Here is a 21102-nt window from a genome sequence, read left to right as displayed (position 1 = left end):
CCCTCTGGTAACTGAGCCCTACCAATGACCAGTCCGGCGGGACCAGTAGGCCATGTCAGTGGAACCAGCTGTGACTCCACCAGAGCCTACACCCAGGTGTAGCTGGCACCTCAAAAGGCAGGGCTGGTCACCAGCATGCGAAAGCCCACCTTGTGCCTGTCTGCATACCAGCCCCACACCCTATGGGCCCTGCTCACCAACCCTGCAGCTTCCAGCCACCCTTGAGTGCCCATGCGGTAGAGCATGAGTCCCCCTCTCACGGGTTCTCCCAGGGCTCCTGCATACCCACAAGCTGGTCTCCACGCTGGAGCCTGCCACCAAGGGCTTTGGGGATGGTGGCCCCAGTGGGGAGGATCTGGGAAAAGGCCCTGTCTGTGAGCAGTGTGGGGCTGTATCTGGCGAGTCCGCAGTACCAGGAGGTGCCCTTGGATGAGGCCATGACTCTGCAGCTGCCCACTATGCCTTCCAGCCCAGCCAGCTCTTCAGTGCCATCTCCTGTTCCCACACATCCCAGCCAGCATTCTGACCCTGCAGGTCAAGGTGAAGAAGGGGCTTCACAGAAGAATGCCCACCCAGCCCACCCTCTGTACTGCCAAGCTTGACCCAGTCAAGGGCTCCAAGCACCACACCACTCACCAGCTGCCATAGTGGTGCCAGGCTCACATAGCCAGAGTCCAGCAGTCCTCTCAAACTGTCTGATTCCCTACGGGTGAACTTTTTAGTGGACAATGACACTAATTGGGGTGTGGCAGTCATTCGCCCTGTCACATGGCAGCTGCAGTACCCAGGCCCAGCCCTTGAAGCAGAGAAAAACAAAATATGAGCAAAATGTCATAGAAGCACAGTGATGGAGTATCTTGTATTACAACCCCAACCTCAATCAGCACCACCCAAACCAATATCCTCACCACCCCTGACAGCACCACGAGCCATGTCCACACTGCAACTCGTCATCACTACTGTCACCACCATCACCCGCCACCACACCAGCATCCTCAGTAGAGCCTGTTCTGCACTTCCATAATTTAAAAATATATATATAGAAATTTTAGATGCTGCCATGACCTTCATTTCCAGCATGTAAGACACTTTCAAGATTAGTCTGAAAATTTCCTTTCAACATTTGTGCTATTTAATTAAGTTAGCTCACTTGTGTTTCTACAACTTAGCACACCCATAAGTCAGTTATCTGCCTTGCTCGGTCTCACCGTAGTAGAGTCACTACTCTAGTGTTCACATCTGGTTATTTATGTAGTTGATAATAATGTTCTAAGTTTTATGAGCCCACAATTTCAGATATTCAACAAGAAATTTAAGCAACTTCTCTATTTCATTATGATGTACTATAACAATATTGGGACATGCTTGCAGAAAAAGCAACTAATCTAGAATTGGGACATGATATAGAAGCAACTAGTTGAAAGTACTAGAAAGTAAGCAAAAGCAAACTGCCTTTTGGGTAATGAGGACTTGAAGGAGAGTGTAGAGAGTTATATTAGTCAGTTGCCCATTCCACAGTTTCAGTCTGTAGCTGGCACGTCATAGGTGTGCCATTGTTCTTAACATAGAAGTAGTTTGAACATGCCTTGAAGAATGAATAGAATAGAGGAATCCTGGAAAGAAAAGGATTAGAGAAGAGATTTTTCAAACTCAGACCAAGAAATTCCCTTCTGAAACAAAATGGCACTATTGAAGAAATACAATAATCCAGAGTCTCCCAAATATTCATAATGTCTATGATACAATCCACAAATACATTCTCAAGAAAAAAAAAAGAAAATCTATGAAGTGTGACTCTGAAATGAACCAGATGTTTCTACTAACAAAGTTTAAAAGCATTTATTATAACTATTGTCAATGTAGAAAAATAAAACATGTTTAATAAATGATTATCTCCATGGAAAGTAGATTTCAGGTGATAATTAAAAAAATAAAAATGGAAATTTTATAACTGACAAGTTTTTTAAATATAGGTGAGATTGAAATGACAGAGTAAACAGAAACTGAATTTGAACATAGATTAATAGAGAGTATCAAAGTAAACTATATCCAGAAAAAAAAAATAGGACAGAACCTCAGGGACCTACTAAATAATAGCAAATAATCATTAAATATTCTATTCTAACACGTATAGCCATTACACATTATTTAACTGGAACATACCATAAAGTAAAGAGAGAATGTGAGAAAATGAGCAATACAATTGGAAGTTACTATTTTCCAAACTTTTTCAAACTGGGTAAGAAATTTCCATACCCAAGAAACTAAACCAAAATCAATCATAATAGACCAAAAAGAGGTAGAGGTTCAAGCATCACAACATCACAAACTTTTGAAAACAATGGAGGAAGAGCAACCATTGAAGGAGGCAAATGAAAAAATACATCTATGAAAAATAGGAGAGTAAAGAAATTTGCTTTTAACAAAAAGTCAATACAAAGTTCTATAACCAGTTAAAATATCCTTCAAGAATAAAGGTTTATTATAGATTTTTCTACATAAAGAAAATTAAAGGATTAATTTTCAGCATACCTGAACTACAAGAAACAATGCAGAAGCTGTATATGGACAGAGGGTAAAATGATGCCAGGTACAAACTCTAGATTTCAGAAAATAATGAACGTTGTCTCTCCTCACATCTTGTACAAAAACTTAACACAAAATTTGTCACTTCCCTGGCCGTTTGGCTCAATGGTAGAGCATCGGCCTAGTGTGCAGGAGTCCCAGCTTCAATTCCCGGCCAGGGCACACAGGAGAGGCGCCCATCTGCTTCTCCACCCCTCCCCCTCTCCTTCCTCTCTGTCTCTCTCTTCCCCTCACACAGCCAAGGCTCCATTGGAGCAAAGTTGGCCCCGGGCGCTGAGGATGGCTCCATGGCCTCTGCCTCAGGAACTAGAATGGCTCTGGTTGCAACAGAGCAGCGCCCCAGATGGGCGGAGCATCGCTCCCGGTGGGCATGCCGGTTGGATCCCGGTTGGGCGCATGTGGGAGTCTGACTACCTCCCCGTTACCAACTTCAGAAAAATACAAAAAAAAAAAATTGTCACTGACCTAAATGTAAAAGCTGAAACTATTAGACTTCTAGAAGAAAATGGGAATATTTGTTATTTGATGAGGCAATTTAAAAAAAAATTTAAAACATAAATCTAATCTATAAAGAAAATTTTTAAATAGATTTTTGTTTAAAATCTTCCTCTATCTCCTCCTCTCCCACCCAACTGGGCTGATTTATAATTCAGAGCAAGGGGTAAACCAGGTTTTTCAACTGTGGCCTTTGTGGATACTTTTATGGTCTTACATGGGAATTAATTTCTTTAAATTATTAATGTATAGTATGGGATTCTCATTCACAGAAGTCATTTGTCAACTGATATGTTCTATTAATCTATCAGATTGTGAAAAACAAAAGAGCACTTGGGAAGTAGAATTATATTTCATTTATATTTAATATAATTCAAAAGTTATAAGAAGCCTGGCGTTTTTAAGCACTAATTACATGCCACACTGTTTTACACCTTTAAATATATCTAATCATCACATAAATCATGAGATGAATGCTGATATCCCATTTTGAGCTGAAATGTGTTCTCCTAAAATTCAGATGTTGAAACTCTAAAACGCAGTATCTCAAAATGGTACTATATTTAGAAACTGTCTTTATAAAGAAGTAATTAATTTAAATTACATATCTTAAAAAAATAAAAATAAATAAATTACATATCTTCTTCTTAAACCACTTAGTCTGTGGTATTTTCTTGTGGTCGTATACCTGATAAACTAACATGTCCTCATTTACAGAAGAGTAAGTATAAGAAATGTAAAACATTGCACCAAGCGATGTGTTCAGAAAATGTCTTATTTGGCCTTCCGATTAACATCTAAGATTTCAAAGACAGTATTTATTTTACTGTAATTCATTGCTACCCTTCTTCATCATCTTTCATAATAAATACCAGTATTAAAACTTTACACTTAACGTGTGCTCTTCATTGTTCAAAGAGAATGGTTTAATATATAATATTTTCCAATTTACATACCTTGCCTTTCTCTTCTTTCACTCCAGAATATGGGGCTAAGTCACCTGTAGTGGAATAGCTACTGAAAAATTAATTTATGACATGTTTACATTGCTCTAGGTTCATGATGGCGAACCTTTTTATAAAAACTGCCAACTTTTGCAGTGCTGGTTAATCTGGTCCTTCAGTAGACCGAGTAACCCCTTGCTCAAGCAAGCAACCTTGGGTCCAAGCTGGTGAGCTTTTCTCAAACCAGATGAACCCACACTCAAGCTGGCGACCTCGGGGTCTCAAACCTGGGTCCTCCGCATCCCAGTCCGACGTTATATCTACTGCACCACCACCTGGTCAGGCCATATTCAACCAATATTATTGTTATTATTATTATTATTATTATTATTATTTTAAATACAGGGACAGAGAGTCAGAGAGAGGGATAGATAAGGACAGACAGGAACGGAGAGAGATGAGAAGCATTAATCATCAGTTTGTTGTTTTGACACTTTAGTTGTTCATTGATTGCTTTCCCACATGTGCCTCTACCGCGGGCCTTCAGCAGACCGAGTAACCCCTTGCTCGAGCCAGCGACCTTGGGTCCAAGCTGGTGAGCTGCTTTTGCTCAAGCCAGATGAGCCTGCGCTCAAGACCTTGGGGTCTCGAACCTGGGTCTTCTGCATCCCAGTCCGATGCTCTATCCACTGCGCCACCACCTGGTTAGGCTCAACCAATATAATAAGATATTTTCTTTCTGGCAAATTCTCAAAATTTCACCTATTTTAATTTTTTTTGTGTGACAGAAAAATGAAGAGATAGGGACAGACAGATAGGAAGGGAGAGAGATGAGAAGCATCAATTCTTTGCTGCAGCACTTAAGTTGTTCACTGATTGCTTTCTCATATGTGCCTTGACCAGGGGGCTACAGCAGACTGAGTAATTCTTTGCTCAAGCCAGTGACCTTGGGCTCAAGCTTGTAAGCCTTGCTCAAACCAGATGAGCCCATGCTCAAGCTGGTGACCTTGGGGTTTTGAACCTGGGTCCTCCATGTCTCAGTTCAACATTCTATCCATTGTGCCACTGCCTGGTCAGGCTATTTTAGGATGATTTAAAAAACATGCATACCGAACATTACTGGAAAGAACTTAAATACCATATGCAAGTTAACTAGTATAAGTTAGAGGAATGTTAAATATACTTAGAAAAAGATCTTATATTTCACAATTTATTTGTGCTTAATTTGTCAATGGAGCAGAAATTTCTGCACCACCTTCACCAAAACTTTTTATTATAGGAAGGGAAGTGGAGGAAAGTAAAGAAACTGAACAAGAGAGGCTTCAGACCCTCTACTTGCATTCTAAAACAAAATACCTATACAGATAATTAGATATATACATCATAATATCAATTATTAATTTTTTATAACCTGATTGAGTTTGAATTTTCACTCATTGAACCTCTTTCTCCACTGTTTCCTAAAATAAATTTTCTTTGTCATATTTTCATATAATTTTTACCACCTGGAAGTTTCACACTTTAAATTTGAACAGAACTTTATAATCAAGACAAAAACTTTCTTTTCTTTTTAACCCTTTTTATCAACACTTGTGTTCTTTTATCTTTGAAAACTTTCTTCTAACATTTGCCATCTGATATTAGTAAGATAAATTGCTTGCCCTCTCCAAGAAAGCTATTTTCTTTTCTTCTACTGTGTTTAGCTGCTCTGCCCTTTTCTTAAAACTACTTTCTGCTTCTCTGGTTAACACAAAAGTCACCCCCTCCATCATCATTTCCCCATTGCCTTCAGATGTAAGAACCCATTGCTCCGTTGGGTAGTATTTCTATTCCCCTTGCTCGCAGCTTCCACATTACATTAAATCATCATATCATATGTCAGAGTCACACATGGCACAGTGTCTGGCACAAAGGCACATAATATATAATTATTATAAAATGTCAACACTTGAGAGTTATAAAAAACTCAAAAACTATACAGTTTGTTCAGTTGACTCTTTTTGATTACACTGTCTTTTCTGTGTTAGCCTGATTTATTGTAAAGCTAAAAGAAGAGCAAAGACTTGAAAACAAATTTAGTACACGAAACAAATGTACATTGAAAAATAGTAGATATTAAGGGAGCAGGGAATAAGAGCAAATAATCAAAATGTTTTCTTTACAAAATAATAAACATTTATAAGTATCATTCATGATCAAAAAAAATTAGAACACTAACAATATAAGTAACCACATTCCTGGCAGGACTAACTGGCCATGACCATGAGGAAAAGTAGCTCTGATGTTATATAATTTGGGAGGGGAAATATATTTGTTACTCAGATTTTAACCTGGGGATTCTCTTGGTATTCTTCAACCCAGTTTTGACCAATAGCGGACAGGTGCCACAGCCACCAGTCTGAGACTCCTAATTTATTATGGTATGACTCACTCCACTAAGCAAGCCATCTATGTCAGAGGAGTACTAGCCTAGGGCAAGAGAAATCTTGAGTGCATAATGGAAGTGGAAAAAATAAACATTGGTTGAGAATCTGAGATTGATTTCAGTGATGGGGGCTTCAGCTTGTCCCGTTAACCTAAAGTTTCCCATAAAACATATAAGGTTTTCCCATTTCATTGGCCTATGAAACAATGTTCTACACAGAATGCAATGGATGAATTATAGCAGATGCTGTAATTATGCCCAAAAAATCTTCTGTCAGGATTCAAATAGCCATTCCCCAGCTGTCATAAGAATGACTGTCGATAGTTCACAGTAGAGTCCCTCTTAGAAACTGTCCACTGCCAAGTGGTGCTGTTTCACCTGTTTACACTCACCCTTGTGTCTGGATTTGTTAATGACTGGGTACATGACCTCTTACCTCAATTCTGGGCAATTCTTAGCGCTCGTGCTAACTGTCTGGGTCCCCCTGTGGCACCACCTAAGGCCTCTACTGCGACAGTTTTACTGCTTCCTGCACCACTCTGCTTCCCGCACTACCTTACAGGCATTGTTCCCAAGAACACCTAAGTAACCCCTGCAGACTGGCATCTCGGAGGCTCTTTCCAGGAAACTGGACATTACCCAGCCAAAGCCGTTTATGAAAGAATGTGACAGTTTTGAATACCCTGTGAGCCCAGGGAATGTCAACATCTCCTCAGGATAGTACTGCTAACATAAGCAATCAGCTAGTTATTAAGGAAAAAAGAAGTACTTGGAAAAAGGAGTCAAAATATCAAATTTTAGCCTGACCAGGCAGTAGCGCAGTGGAGAGAGCATTGGACTAGGATGTGGAGAACCCAGGTTCTTAACACTGAGGTCCCCAGCTTGTACACGGGCTCATTTGGTTTGAGCAAGGCTCACTAGCTTGAGCCCAAGGTCGTTGTCTTGAGCTAGGGGTCACTTGGTCTGCTGTAGCTCCCCCCGCCAGCCAAGGCACATATGAGAAAGCAATCAATGAACAACTAAGATGCCGCAATGAAGAATTGATGCTTCTCATCTCTCTTCCTTCCTGTCTGTCTGTCCCTATCTGTCCCTCTCTCTGTCTCTATCACAAATTAAAAAAATCAAATTTTAATAAAACTGAAGGGCCTGCTTCAGTAAGAGACTGTAACACCCCATTTTGCACGATTTGCTAGAAGGCTAGAAACATTAATCGACTCAATTGCACATTTCAGGAATCCATTGTGTCCTCAGAGTCCTGCCTCCGCCCTCCAGACTCAGGTTTGGGAGAAATTGAGCCAAGGCACGTCAGGTGCAGGGGCAGGGTTGGGGAAAGGTTTGGGAAGTAGGTGTTTCTGCTTTTGTGTTTTAAGTATACACCATGGAAGCCAGAACCCTGACCACAGAGGCTAGTCAATATAGTCTACTAGAACAAGGAGTTGATTGGTTCGTGGAGGAAATCAATGCAAGCCTGCATAATTTTGAAGAAGCTGATTGGTTAGCTTCAAGGAAAGTGGGTCCTTTCCAGGCCCAAAAATATATAAATGTGGGCTTAACAGAGATCCAGCCATTTTTGGCCTTTATGCTCATTCCTTTGCTTTCCAGCTGAGGAAAACACACTAGCCACATTTGCAGCCATGCTGTGTGGGCTGGCAGCTGAACCGCCTCCCAAGTACAGGCTTTGAACAATGCCTGGACTGGGCTTAGCTTCCCTACAAACTAAATCATGGACCAGAATATCTGGTGTTTCACTTTGATGCTGGGCTTAGCAAAGACTAGATTGAACTTCTTCCTTGGCGAGACAGAGGGAGATGAGACATTGGGAACCTATGAGCAACCTTCTATTTCAACTCTGTATAAATCATACCTCAACAGCCTATGCTTCTCCAAGAGAAGGTTTTGTAAAATGTGTTTTATACAACACTGTGCACGAACCCCAACAGAACTGGCTTCAGAACCAATATCAGTACTATCCTAGAAGGGCCCTTTGAGATCACACTCCCATTTTCCTCTCCCTACCTCCTGTAGAATCCTGGGATTGGCAAATGCAGGGAATAAGATAGAACTTCTAGGTGGAAAATTTTTTCTAAAATTTAGAAACTTTCTCCCCTCTTCTATTGCAGGGAACATCCTAAAGGGACCCAGATCAGTTCTCATGACTTTGCAAATGTGCACTATTCCGCTACAGTAGTCATATTAATGATAAACTGAGACCATTTTTAGGGTCAATGTGACTAGAAGACTTTTCACCTCACCAATGAAGACATAGATTCCCGGGTATCCGACCTAAGCAGAGCTAAGGAACAAGTCCTCAGATAAAATAAAACAATCAAATTGTGTTCCGTTGCACTTAACACCCAACTGGCCCATGCTTGGGAATGTGTGTGGAAATAAAGGAAGCGAAGTGGTGACAGTGGCTTTGCAAATTACACTCGTCACTCTGCCGAGACACTAACCTTGAGCACTTTATGAGTTCCTGCCCAGTTACTGATTGCGGTAAGGAGAAGTGGTTTCCAAAGTGCTTGAGGAGTGAAGGAAAACCTTTCAATTTTGTAACTAAACAGATGAAACAGAGAATATTCTTTCAAATGCAAAACATGGAGATCAGGAACAGGTGTCGGCAGAAAAGGGCTATGGGAAATGAGACCTGTTCACAGATTTTTAAAAGATGCTGCAACTAAGAGTTGAGGCTTCTTTTTTTTTTAAGACTTTATTTATTCATTTTAGAGAGGAGAGAAGAAGGAGAGAGAGAGAGAGAGAGAGAGAGAGAGAGAGAGAAGAGGGGAGGAACAGGAAGCATCAACTCCCATATGTGCCTTGACCAGGTAATCCCAGGGTTTTGAACCGGTGACCTCAGCATTCCAGGTCGATGCTTTATCCACTGCACCACCACAGGTCAGGCTCACAGATTTTTAAGAGACATTCATTGTAAAAATATTCTTCAGAAAAAGTTGTTTAGTTCTTCTACATAATATCAGTCTTCATGGTTAGAGAATTTGGCCCATCTCAGTATTTTGCATGGCACATTTCTAAGACTTACAGGAACTAAATACAGTATTTATGAGGAACCCACAAGGACAGGCAAAGGGGCTGCTCGTAAGCTCCTGCCAAGTAGAGGGAGCACAGAGCGGCACCAAACCGGCCACCCTAACTACATGGTAAAGTAGATTCTGATCTAGACAGTGAATTCAAATTAATGACTAGTACTTTTTATGTGATGTTCTTCTTCTCTTAAACACAAGCTTATACATTTTCACTTTTTTTCTGGGTATACAGCAGTAGAACCATATGTAAATCACCAATTTAGAGAAGATTAGCCATATCGAAATGTTAAGCCCTGAAATACAGAGTGGGAAAAAAGTAGGCTTACAATTGTTCATCTGGAAAATAATACAATCGTTAGTGAATATTAATAGAATAAACTTCGTTTCCCATACTCATACCTAGAAACCTACGTTTGCCCACCCATGTGTGTTTGCCCACTTTTCCCATTTTCTCCTGCTAAGAAGACAAACACTAATTGTGGACATAAAAACTGAGGATAAGAACCATGATTATCTTTGTGTTAATATAAATTCTATTTTGATATTTTAGCAAAAGAGGAGATTTGACAATAGCTTATATTATTTCATATCTTTTTATTTTTTAAAGTTATTATTGAACTTATTGGGCTGACACAGGTTAACAAAGTATATAGGTTCTGAGGTACAATTCTATAATACATCATCTGTATAGTGTATTGTGTGTTCAGCACCCCAAGTCAAATAATCTTCTAACCCCACTTATCTCTTCTTTACCCTCTTCTACCTCACCCATCCTCTTATAATCACCATGATGTTGTCTGTGTCTATAATTTTTTTTTTGAGAGAGAGAGAGAGAGAGAGAGAGAGAGAGAGGACGAGATATAGAGACAGGAAGGGAGAGAGATGAGAAGCATCAACTCATAGTTGCAGCACCTTAGTTGTTCATTGATTGCTTTCATAGATGTGCCTTGACTGGGGGGCTCCAGCCGACCCAGTGACTCCTTGTTCAAGCCTTTGGACTTAAGCCAGTGACCAGGGGGTCATGTCTATGATCCCATGCTCAAGTCAGCAACCTCGGGATTTCGATCCTGGGTCCTTGGCATCCCAGGCTGACACTATCCACTGTGTCACCGCCTGGTCAGGCTGATTTTTATTTGGGTTATACTTAATTCCTTCACCTTTTTCACCTACCCCCTCAACATCAAACCTCCTCATCTCTGATAGCAGTCAGTCTGTTCTCTGTATCTGTGAGTCTGTTTCTATTTTGTTTGTTTGGTTCCTTAGATTCCACATATAAGAGAAATCATATGATACTTGTCTTTCTCTGACTGGTTTATATCACTTAGGATAATACTCTCCAGGTCCATCCATGCTCTCACAAAAGGTAAGGTTTCCTTTTTTTATATAATCAAGCAGTATTCTATTGTGTAAATACACCACAGCTTTTTTATCCACTCATCTACTGATGGGCACTTGGGCTGCTTCCAAATAGCAGCTTTTGAATTTAATAATTGAGAATGATCTCAATAATTCCTATTTTCTGAGAGCTTCACAGGGACAGTCTTTTTTTTTCTGTGAAAACTGTTCTGCTTTACTTACCAAAAGCTTTACTCTTATTCATTGGTACAAGAGGAATAAACATAGGCATCAAAGCAAATAGAAGGAAGTAACTTATCTGCATTTCCAACTCTAAGAACCAACCTCTTTTGGTTGTTCTTGAATTCTGCACACAAGAACATGATATCTTAGCATTAAAGTAAACCACAGATGGATTCCCTACTAATTTATATTAATAACATATGTATATATGTGGCTTATTCACATATATGTGTAGTTTATTCAGGTTAGAGGTAAAATTAAAACACCTTAATATTATATTTTATTTATGATATGGGAGTCAAATTTTCTAAAAACAGAATCAACTATTTCATGACTCTAATATATTTTTCTGGCTTTAGAAAGAGAAGGTGGTAAACTTAAGGAAGATAAATGTTGCAGGTGTTGAGTCAACAGCATGGACTACTTTGTAATCTGTGCTTTGGCTCTTTTCATCATATATCATCATGAAAGGTAGATTCCTTCGGAAACCTTCTGTTGACAATCTGAGATCATTATTGAAGAGGAGGGCACAACCAAAGTGTTTTCTCAAGACAATCACAGGCCTGGAATATTCTTTCCCTTCCATTTCATCAGCTCTATGCAGTCTGAAGTTCTTGATCTTTAAGGCACTATGCCAGCTCCATCTGTTTACTGAAGCATTTCTGAGATTGTAGTTAAATGTGTTTGAAGTTAAGTTTATCAATTAAGGAATCATGTTTCAGTTGCTGAGGATTACTAGTACACAGTGTTCAACTGTATCCGTGTTCTGAATGTGTGTATGCATAGATTTAAAGAATGTAAGATGAATTATGTTTTTTTAAAAAGGTAATATTATTTATGCTAATTAATTTGACATATGGTCTTTGAGTCAGCCAAAGCCAGGGTTTCACTGAACAGTACAATTTCTACCTAATGCCAAGGAAGGAAATGAGAAAATCTGTCATGAGTACCTTACCAACTTAAAACAGTGTTATTGTTTCATAGTAAGAAGTAGGCTTTGTATGTTTCATAACTTCATAGGTTTTTAAAATATAATAACACTTTCATACAGTACAGGTATTTTGTCTTTTAAAAATAAGTCTGCAATATAAAATGATCTACCACTTAATCCTATTACTATCTACATCAGGGATAACTGACTTCATAATTTCTGGGGTAACTTCAAAGTGTATGCATGGAGGGATGCGTGTGTGTGTGTGTGTGTGTGTGTGTGAAGACAAACACAAACATATCCTCCAGGCTCTTTCCAAATTTTAAGTAAGGATTTAAAATTATATTAAATGAATCAGCAGAGAGGAAAGGGAAGATTAAATCAGAAAATGCTAAGTAAAACACCCTACGCTGACTTGCTCCTGAAGAAAACCTGACAGTCAGATAGCAGACTTGGTGTGCAGGGATGGGTGTTGCACAGCAGCAGGCAAGCTACTAACATGAACGGGTTCACTCTGATCTTTTAAAGTTTACTGCTTCGTTATAGTATAAATGAGAAGTTCTCAAAATATTATATAAAATTACAATAGAGGATTACAGGTTGGATGTCATTATTTTCGATAGCTTTGAAAGTACATTAGTTGAAAAACAAAGAAACCAGTCAACCAGGCTGGTTCATAGAAGTTATTGCAATGACACAATCTAATGCAGGGAACCTATGGCTCGAGAGCCAGACGTGGCTCTTTTGATGGCTGCATTTGGCTCGCAGACAAATCTTTAATAAAAAAAATACGTTAAAAATATAAAACATTCTCATTTATTACAATCCATTCATTTCTTACCGCTCATGTTCATGGTTACAGGTGGCTGGAGCCAGTCACAGCTATCCTCCGGGACAACACCAAATTTTTATTGGATAATGCGTAATGTACACGGGTCATTGTATGGCTCTCATGGAATTACATTTTAAAATATGTGGCATTCATGGCTCTCTCCGCCAAAAAGGTCCCTGACTCCTGATCTAATACAATCTACTTACAGTCTTCCCCTTTATCCTCTGGGGATACAGTCAACAACACCAGTATATTCCTGACACCACACATAATGCTGAACCTTGTCATACTGTTTTCTCCTCTGTTTACATATTTATGATAATGTTTAATTTATGAATTAGAAACTATGAAATTAACAACAGTAACTAACAAAATTTAAAACAATTATAATATATACTGTAATAAAACTTAATGTGAAAGTGAGCTCTCAAAATATTTTATTGTGCAATACTCAGCAATTCACTTAAAGAAAGCACTTTATGGCTTGTGGTATCTGAATTGCCAGCACAGGACTCTTGTATTTTGGTGCTATTAATAAGTAAAATGGGGCCATTATTAAGTAAAATGAAGTTACGCAAACACAAGCACTGAGATACTGATAACTGAGATGGCTACTACCTAACTAATGAGATTTGGAGGGTGGAGCATATACTGTGTGGAGATGCTGGAAAAAAGAATGATTCACGTTTCAGGATGGCAGAAAATTTCATAACATTCTTTGGCTCACAATTTAAAACTTATAAATTCTTTATTAGTGCAATTTCCCCTTAATATTTTTGGAGAGCAGCTGATATGTGTGTAACTGAATTAAGGAAAGAAAACTATGGCTAAGGAGACTATTGTATTTTACAATTGTATTTTGTTTTAACTACTGCACTTCTAAAAACAATCATGCTATTTTTGTTTGTTTTCTTTCTTTTTTTTAATTTTTAATTGATTTTAATTCATTGTGTTTACATACATTCTAGTGTTGGCCTGAATGCATTCCCACTACCCAGTATTCCCCTCAACATCTCCCTTGCGCCCCTCCCCATAGCACCTTCCCCCCTTCCCTTCAGGTTTATCCCATCCTATCATCTACCTTTCATCTGTCTTCTTTTCCTCTGGTCCCTTTGATCTCTCCTCTGTCTCAATTCCATTCCTCAGTTCACATTGTTCATTGGATTCCTCAAATGAGTGAGGTCATATGATATTTTACTTTTTCTGCCTGGCTTATTTCACTTAACATAATAGTTTCCAGGTCCATCCATGTTGTCACAAAGGTAAGATTTTCTTCTTTTTCATGGCCGCATAGTATTCCATTGTATCAATATATATGGATCACTGCTTTTTAATCCACTTATCCACTGACGGATACTTGAGCTGTTTGCAGATCTTCGCTATTGTGAACAATGCTGCCATAAACATGGGGTTGCATTTCTCCTTTTGAAACAGTGCTATGATGTTCTTGGGGTATATTCCTAAAAGTGGGATAGCCAAATCAAAAGGTAGTTCCATTTTTAATATTTTGAGGAATCTCCATACTGTTTTCCACAGTGGCTGCACCAGTCTGCATTCCCACCAGCAGTGCAGGAGGATTCCCTTTTCTCCACATCCTTGCCAGCACTTATTCTGTGTTGTCTTGTTGATGAGCATCATTCTGACTGGTGTGAGGTGATATCTCATTGTGGTTTTAATTTGCATTTCTCTAATGATTAGTGATGTTGAGCATTTTTCATCTGCCTATTGGCCATCTGTATTTCCTCTTTGGAGAAATGTCAATTCATTTCTCTTGCTCATTTTTTTGATAGGATTATTTATCTTTCTGGTGTTCAGTTTTACAAGTTCTTTATAAATTTTGGTTATTAACCCCATATCAGACATATTGTCCAATATGTTCTCCCATTGTGTAGTTTGTCTTTTTATTTTGTTCTTATTGTCTTTAGCTGTGCAAAAGCTTTTCAGTTTGATATAGTCTTATTTATTTATCCTGTCTTTTATTTCACTTGCCTGTGGAGATAAATCAGCAAACATATTGCTACGAGAGATGTCGGAGAGCTTACTGCCTATTATTTCTTCTAAGATGTTTATGGTTTCACAGCTTACATTTAACTCTTTTATTTTTGAGAATGGTGTAAGTTGGTGGTCTAGTTTCATTTTTTTTTTTTTTTGCAGGTAGCTGTCCAATTTTCTCAACACCATTTGTTAAAGAGGCTGTCTTTACTCCATTGTATGCTCTTACCTCCTTTGTCAAATATCAGTTGTCTATAAAGATGTGGGTTTATTTCTGGGTTCTCTGTTCTGTTCCCTTGATCTATATGCCTGTTTTTATGCCAGTACCAGGCTGTTTTGAGTACAATGGCCTTGTAATATAACTTGATATCAGGAAGTGTGATACCTCCCACTTTATTCTTCCTTTTCAAGATTGCTGAGGCTATTCCTGTTCTTTTTTGTTTCCATATAAATTTTTGGAATATGTGTTCTATATCTTTGAAGTATGTCATTGGTATTTTAATTGGTATTGCATTGAATTTATAAATTGCTTTGGGTAATATAGACATTTTAATAATGTTTATTTTTACTAACCATGAGCATGGTATATGCTTCCACTTGTTTGTATCTTCCTTGATTTCTTTTATGAATGTTTTATAATTTTCCGAGTACAAGTCTATTATCTCCCTGGTTAAATTTAACCCTAGGTACTTTATTTTTTTGGTTGCAATAGTGAAGGGGGTTGTTTCCTTAATTTCTCTTTCAGATAGTTCATTGTTGGTATATAAAAATGCCTCTAATTTCTGAGTATTAATTTTATATCCTTTTCTTATGGCTGAGTAGTATTCCATAGTGTATATGTGCCACATCTTCTTTATCCAATCTTCTATTGAAGGGCTTTTTGGTTGTTTCCATGTCTTGGCCACTGTGTACAGTGCTGCTATGAACATGGGGCTACATGTGTCTTTACGTATCAATGATTCTGAGGTTTTGGGGTATATACCCAGTAGAGGGATTGCTGGGTCATAAGGTAGTTCTATTTGCAGTTTTTTGAGGAACCAAATAATCTTTGATAAAGGGGCCAACAACACAAAATGGAGAAAAGAAAGCCTCTTCAACAAATGGTGTTGAGAAAACTGGAAACCCACATGCAAAAGAATGAAACTCGACTACAGCCTGTCCCCGTGTACTAAAATTAATTCAAAATGGATCAAAGACCTAAATATAAGATCTGAAACAATAAAGTACATAGAAGAAGACATAGGTACTAAACTCATGGATCTGGGTTTTAAAGAACATTTTATGAACTTGACTCCAATGGCAAGAGAAGTGAAGGCAAAGATAAATGAATGGGACTACATCAGAATTAAAAGTTTTTGCTGAGCAAGAGAAACTGATATCAAAATAAACAGACAGCCAACTAAATGGGAAATGATATTTTCAAACGACAGCTCAGATAAGGGCCTAATATCCAAAATTTACAAAGAACTCATAAAACTCAACAACAAACAAACAAACAATCCAATAAAAAAATGGGAAGAGGACATGAACAGACACTTCTCCCAGGAAGAAATACAAATGGCCAACAGATATATGAAAAGATGCTCAGCTTCATTAGTTATTAGAGAAGAATACTACTCAGCCATAAGAAATGATGACATTAGATCATTTATAGCAAAATGGTGGGATCTTGATAACATTATACGGAGTGAAATAAGTAAATCAGAAAAAAACAAGAACTACATGATTCCATACATTGGTGGAACATAAAAACGAGACTAAGAGACATGGACAAGAGTGTGGTGGTTACCAGGGGTGGGGGGAGGGAGGACGCAGGAGGGAGGGAGGGAGAGATTTAGGGGGAGGGGGAGGGGCACAGAGAAAACTAGATAGAGGGTGACGGAGGACAATCTGACTCTGGGCGAGGGGTATGCAACATAATTTAATGACAAGATAACCTAGACATGTTTTCTTTGAATATATGTACCCTGAATTATTGTCATCCCATTAACATTAATAAAAATTTATAAAAAAAAAAATTTATATCCTGCCACCTTGCTGAATTCATTTATCAGATCCAGTAGTTTTTTGACTGAGACATTAGGGTTTTCTATATGCAATATCATATCATCTGCAAATAATGATAATTTTACTTCTTCTTTCCTAATTTGAATGCCTTTTATTTCTCTTCTTGTCTGATTGCTGTGGCTAGGACTTCCAGGTCTATGTTGAATAAGAGTGGTGAAAGGGGCACCCCTGCCTTGCTCTTGATCTTAAGGGGATTGCTTTTAATTTTTGCCATTGAGTATGATGTTGGCTGTGGATTTGTCATAGATGGCCTTTATCATGTTGAGGTATGTTCCCTGTATTCCCACTTTGCTGAGAGTTTTGATCATGAATGTGTGCTGGATTATATCACATGCTTTTTTTGCATTCATTGAAATTATCATGTGGTTTTTCTCCTTCCTTTTGTTTATGCGATGAATCACATTGATTGATTTGCAAATATTGTACCAGCCTTGCCTCCCAAGAATAAATCCCACTTGATCATGGTGTATGATTTTTTTCATATATTGCTAAATTCGATTTGCTAATATTTTGTTGACGATGTTAGCATCTAAATTCATCAGAGATATTGGCCTATAATATCTTTTCTTTGTGTTGTCTTTGCCTGATTTTGAAATCACAATTATGCTCACCTCATAAAAGGAGCTTGGAAGTCTTCCTTCCTCTTGATTGTTTTGAAAGCTTGAGAAGGATAGGAGTTAGTTCTTTGAATATTTGCTAGAATTCACTTGTGAAGCCATCCAAGGACTTTTGTTTGTTGGGAGTTTTTTGATAACTGTTTTGATCTCATTTGTTATAATTGGTCTGTTTAGGTTTTCTGATTCTTTCAGATTAATTTTTAAAAGATTATATTTTTCAAGGAATTTGTCCATTTCATCTATGTTGTCTAATTATTTGGCATACAGTTCTTCATAGTATTTTCTTACAATGCTTTGCATTTTTGTTGTGTCAGTTATTTCTCCATTCTCATTTCTAATTTTATTTGAGTTCTCTCTCTTTTTTTCTTGGTAAATCTGGTTAAAGATTCATTGATCTTGTTTACTGTTTCAAAGAACCAGCTCCTGGTTTTATTGATCCTCTATATTGTTTCTTTAGCCTCTATGTCATTTATTTCCACTCTGATCTTTATTATTTCCGTCCTTCTACTACCTCTGGGCTTTACTTGCTCTTCTTTTTCTAGTTCTTTTAGATGCATGGTTAAGTTGTTTATGTGGTTTTTTTCTAGCATCTTAAGGTATGCCTGTGATTCTATGAACTTCCCTCTCAGTACTGCTTTTGCTGTGTCCCATAAACTTTGAGTTGTTGTATGCTCATTATCATTTGTTTATAGAAATTTTTTTTATTTCTTCTTTGACCTCATTGTTAACTCATTCGTTATTTAATAACATGCTAATTCGTTTCCAAGTGTTTGAGTATTTTTCAGTTTTTTTGTTGTGGTTAATTTCTAGTTTCATGCCATTGTGATCAGAGAAAATGCTTGATATGATTTCAATCTTCTTAAATTTGTTGAGACCGTTTTTGTGCCCTAACATGTGGTCTATCCAGATGATGTACCATGAGCACTTAAAAAGAATGTATATTCTGTTGCATTAGGGTGAAAGGTTGTGAAGATATCTATTAATTCGAGTTAATCTAGTGTGTCCTTTAAGTCTGCTGTTTCTTTGTTAATTTTCTTTTGTGAGGATCTATCTAGTGATGTTAGTGGGGTACTGAAATTCCCTACTATTATAGTATTGTTGTTGATTTGCTTTTTATATCCATCAAGGTCTGCTTTATTAGGTGCTCCTTTATTAGGTGTGTAGATAATTATAATGTTTATATCTTCCTGTTGGATTGCTTCCTTTATCATTATGTAGTGACCTTCTTTATCTCTTACTATAGCCTTTCTTTTAAAGTCCATTTTGTCTGATATATGTATTGCTACCCTAGCTTTTTTTTTCATTTCCATTTGCATGGTCTTTTTTTCCATCCTTTTACCTTCTATTTACGTGCATCTTTTGTTTTGAGGTGTGTCTCTTTTAGACAACATATTTATGGATTCTGTTTTCTTATCCATGCAGCTACCCTATGTCTTTTGATTGGATCATTTAATCCATTTACATTTAAGGTTATTATTTATATGTAGTTGTTTATTGCCATTTTATTCTTTAAAGCTGTATTCCTCTTTTGATATATTCTTTTCCCCCTTTTATCTGGTTACAACAGGCTCCTTAACATTTCTTGCAACATTGGTTTGATTGTAATGAGTTCCTTGAGTTTTTTTGTTTGTTTGTTTGTGTTTTTTTGTTTTTTGTTTTGTTGTTGTTTTTTTTTTTGGTCTGGGAAGCTTTTTATTTCTCCTTCTATTTTAAATGATAGCCTAGCTGGATAAAGAAGTTTTTGTTGTACGCTCTTGTTCTGCATTATTTTGAATATTTCTTGCCATTTCCTTCTGGCTTCAAGTCGTTCTGTTGAGAAGTCATATGATGTCATCTGTATGGGGCTTCTTTGTAGGTGATAACCTTTTTTTTCTAGCAGCTTTTAATATTTTCTTTTTATCTCTTAGCTTTGGTATTTTAATTATAATGTGTCTTGGTGTAGATTTCTTTGGATTTCTCTTTAATGGAATTCTCTGTGCTTCTTGAACTTGTGTGACTTTTTCCTGCATATATTTAGGGAAGTTTTCAGCTATGATTTGATTGAACAAAGTCTCTATCCCTTGTTCTTTTTCTTCTTCTTCAGGAACCCCTATGATGCAGATGTTATTTCTCTTCATGTTGTCAGAGTTCTCTTAGAGTTTTCTTGGACTTTTTGAGTCTCTTTTCTTTTTGCTGCCTTGCCTCTGTGCCTTTGTTTATCTTGGTTAACTCGTTGATTTGATCCTCAGCTTCATCTTACCTGCTTTTTATTCCTTCCATTGTGGTCTTCAATTCTAAAATTGTATTTGTCATTTCTGATTCTTTTTTATTATTTCAATGTCCTTTTTTATTCTTGGTATCTTCTTATTTAGTTGTTCATTATGACCATCTATTGTTGTTCTAAGATCTTTGAGCATCCTAATTATTATTATTTTAAACTCTGAATATGGTAATTTGGTTACATCTGACTCATTCAAGTCCTTTTTGGAGGGATTTCTCTTGATTCATTTGGGTTGCATTTCTCTGCCTTCCCTTTTGTCTGTGTATAAGAAGGGTGTGGCCTCTGGAGTTTAATAGATTTGGCCTCTGTGTTCCCTAGGTGTGGTCTGTCTGCAGGCCTGCCACCCCCTCTGCCAATGCCTTGAGTGTTCGGGTATGGGCGTTGCAGGTGCTGGCCCACTGCGGTTTCCACCTCTCCTCCATGAGAGGGCCTGTGTTCATGTGCCTGGGTCTATAAGCCTCTTGCAAGCCCTCAGCAGTGTGGGTGGGGGCGGTGCAGCTCAGACCTAAGCATACAGCAATGTATTCTTGAAGGCTCCCTCCTTCTAAGTGAATCTGCTCTGAGTGCTGCGGGAGAGTTTGTTTGGCTGGTGTCCTGCTTCCCTTTGCAGTTATTGCTGGTTCCAGGGGAAATATTCACTTTAGATTTTGGGGGTGACTCAGCCCAGGAGTTAGGGTGGCTGTACCTCAAAGTGTTTCTCCCTGTGCCTCCTAGATTAAACTCTCTTCCTGCTACTCTGGTCCTCTCATCTCACCCCATCCCCCGGGCACCCTGGGTGAGTGGTTGTGAAAGAGTTTTTCTGCACAGTCCCTTTAAGAAGAATCCTGGATCTGAGAAATCTGTCTCTTTCTCACAACCAGAAATCTAATATATTTCACCAACTCTGAAGTATTTTTAATTTAATTAAATGGCATTTATATGATATAACTAAAATGTTCCTATATTAAAGTTAATAAATATATTTAAATATTGTTATCATTATCTAAATATATAAAAGGTAGAGCATCACAGCCTGATTCTTGTACTTACTAATCTCTAAATTGGTAAGTCATTTAATATTTTCATGTCTTTATATCTGCAAACAAGCGGGATTAGTAAAATGTACTGTAATGTCCTTTTAAGTCAGAACTTTAATGATGTTAGATGATAGAATGTGGTGTTAAATATCTATTTATTTAATTTGGATTTTAGAATGAGACAGTTATAATCATTCAGAAAAAACATCAGTCAAGATTTCTTCAAGTTTTCTGCAGCTTCAAGATGATCTGAATGAGCCAAATCCTTCACTTCTTAAATTAATATGTTAGCATTTTATGCACATTATTGGCCATTCA

Source organism: Saccopteryx leptura, chromosome 2, assembly GCF_036850995.1.
Source record: "Saccopteryx leptura isolate mSacLep1 chromosome 2, mSacLep1_pri_phased_curated, whole genome shotgun sequence".
In the NCBI taxonomy this organism is placed as follows: Eukaryota; Metazoa; Chordata; class Mammalia; order Chiroptera; family Emballonuridae; genus Saccopteryx; species Saccopteryx leptura.
This window is presented reverse-complemented; position numbering follows the sequence as displayed.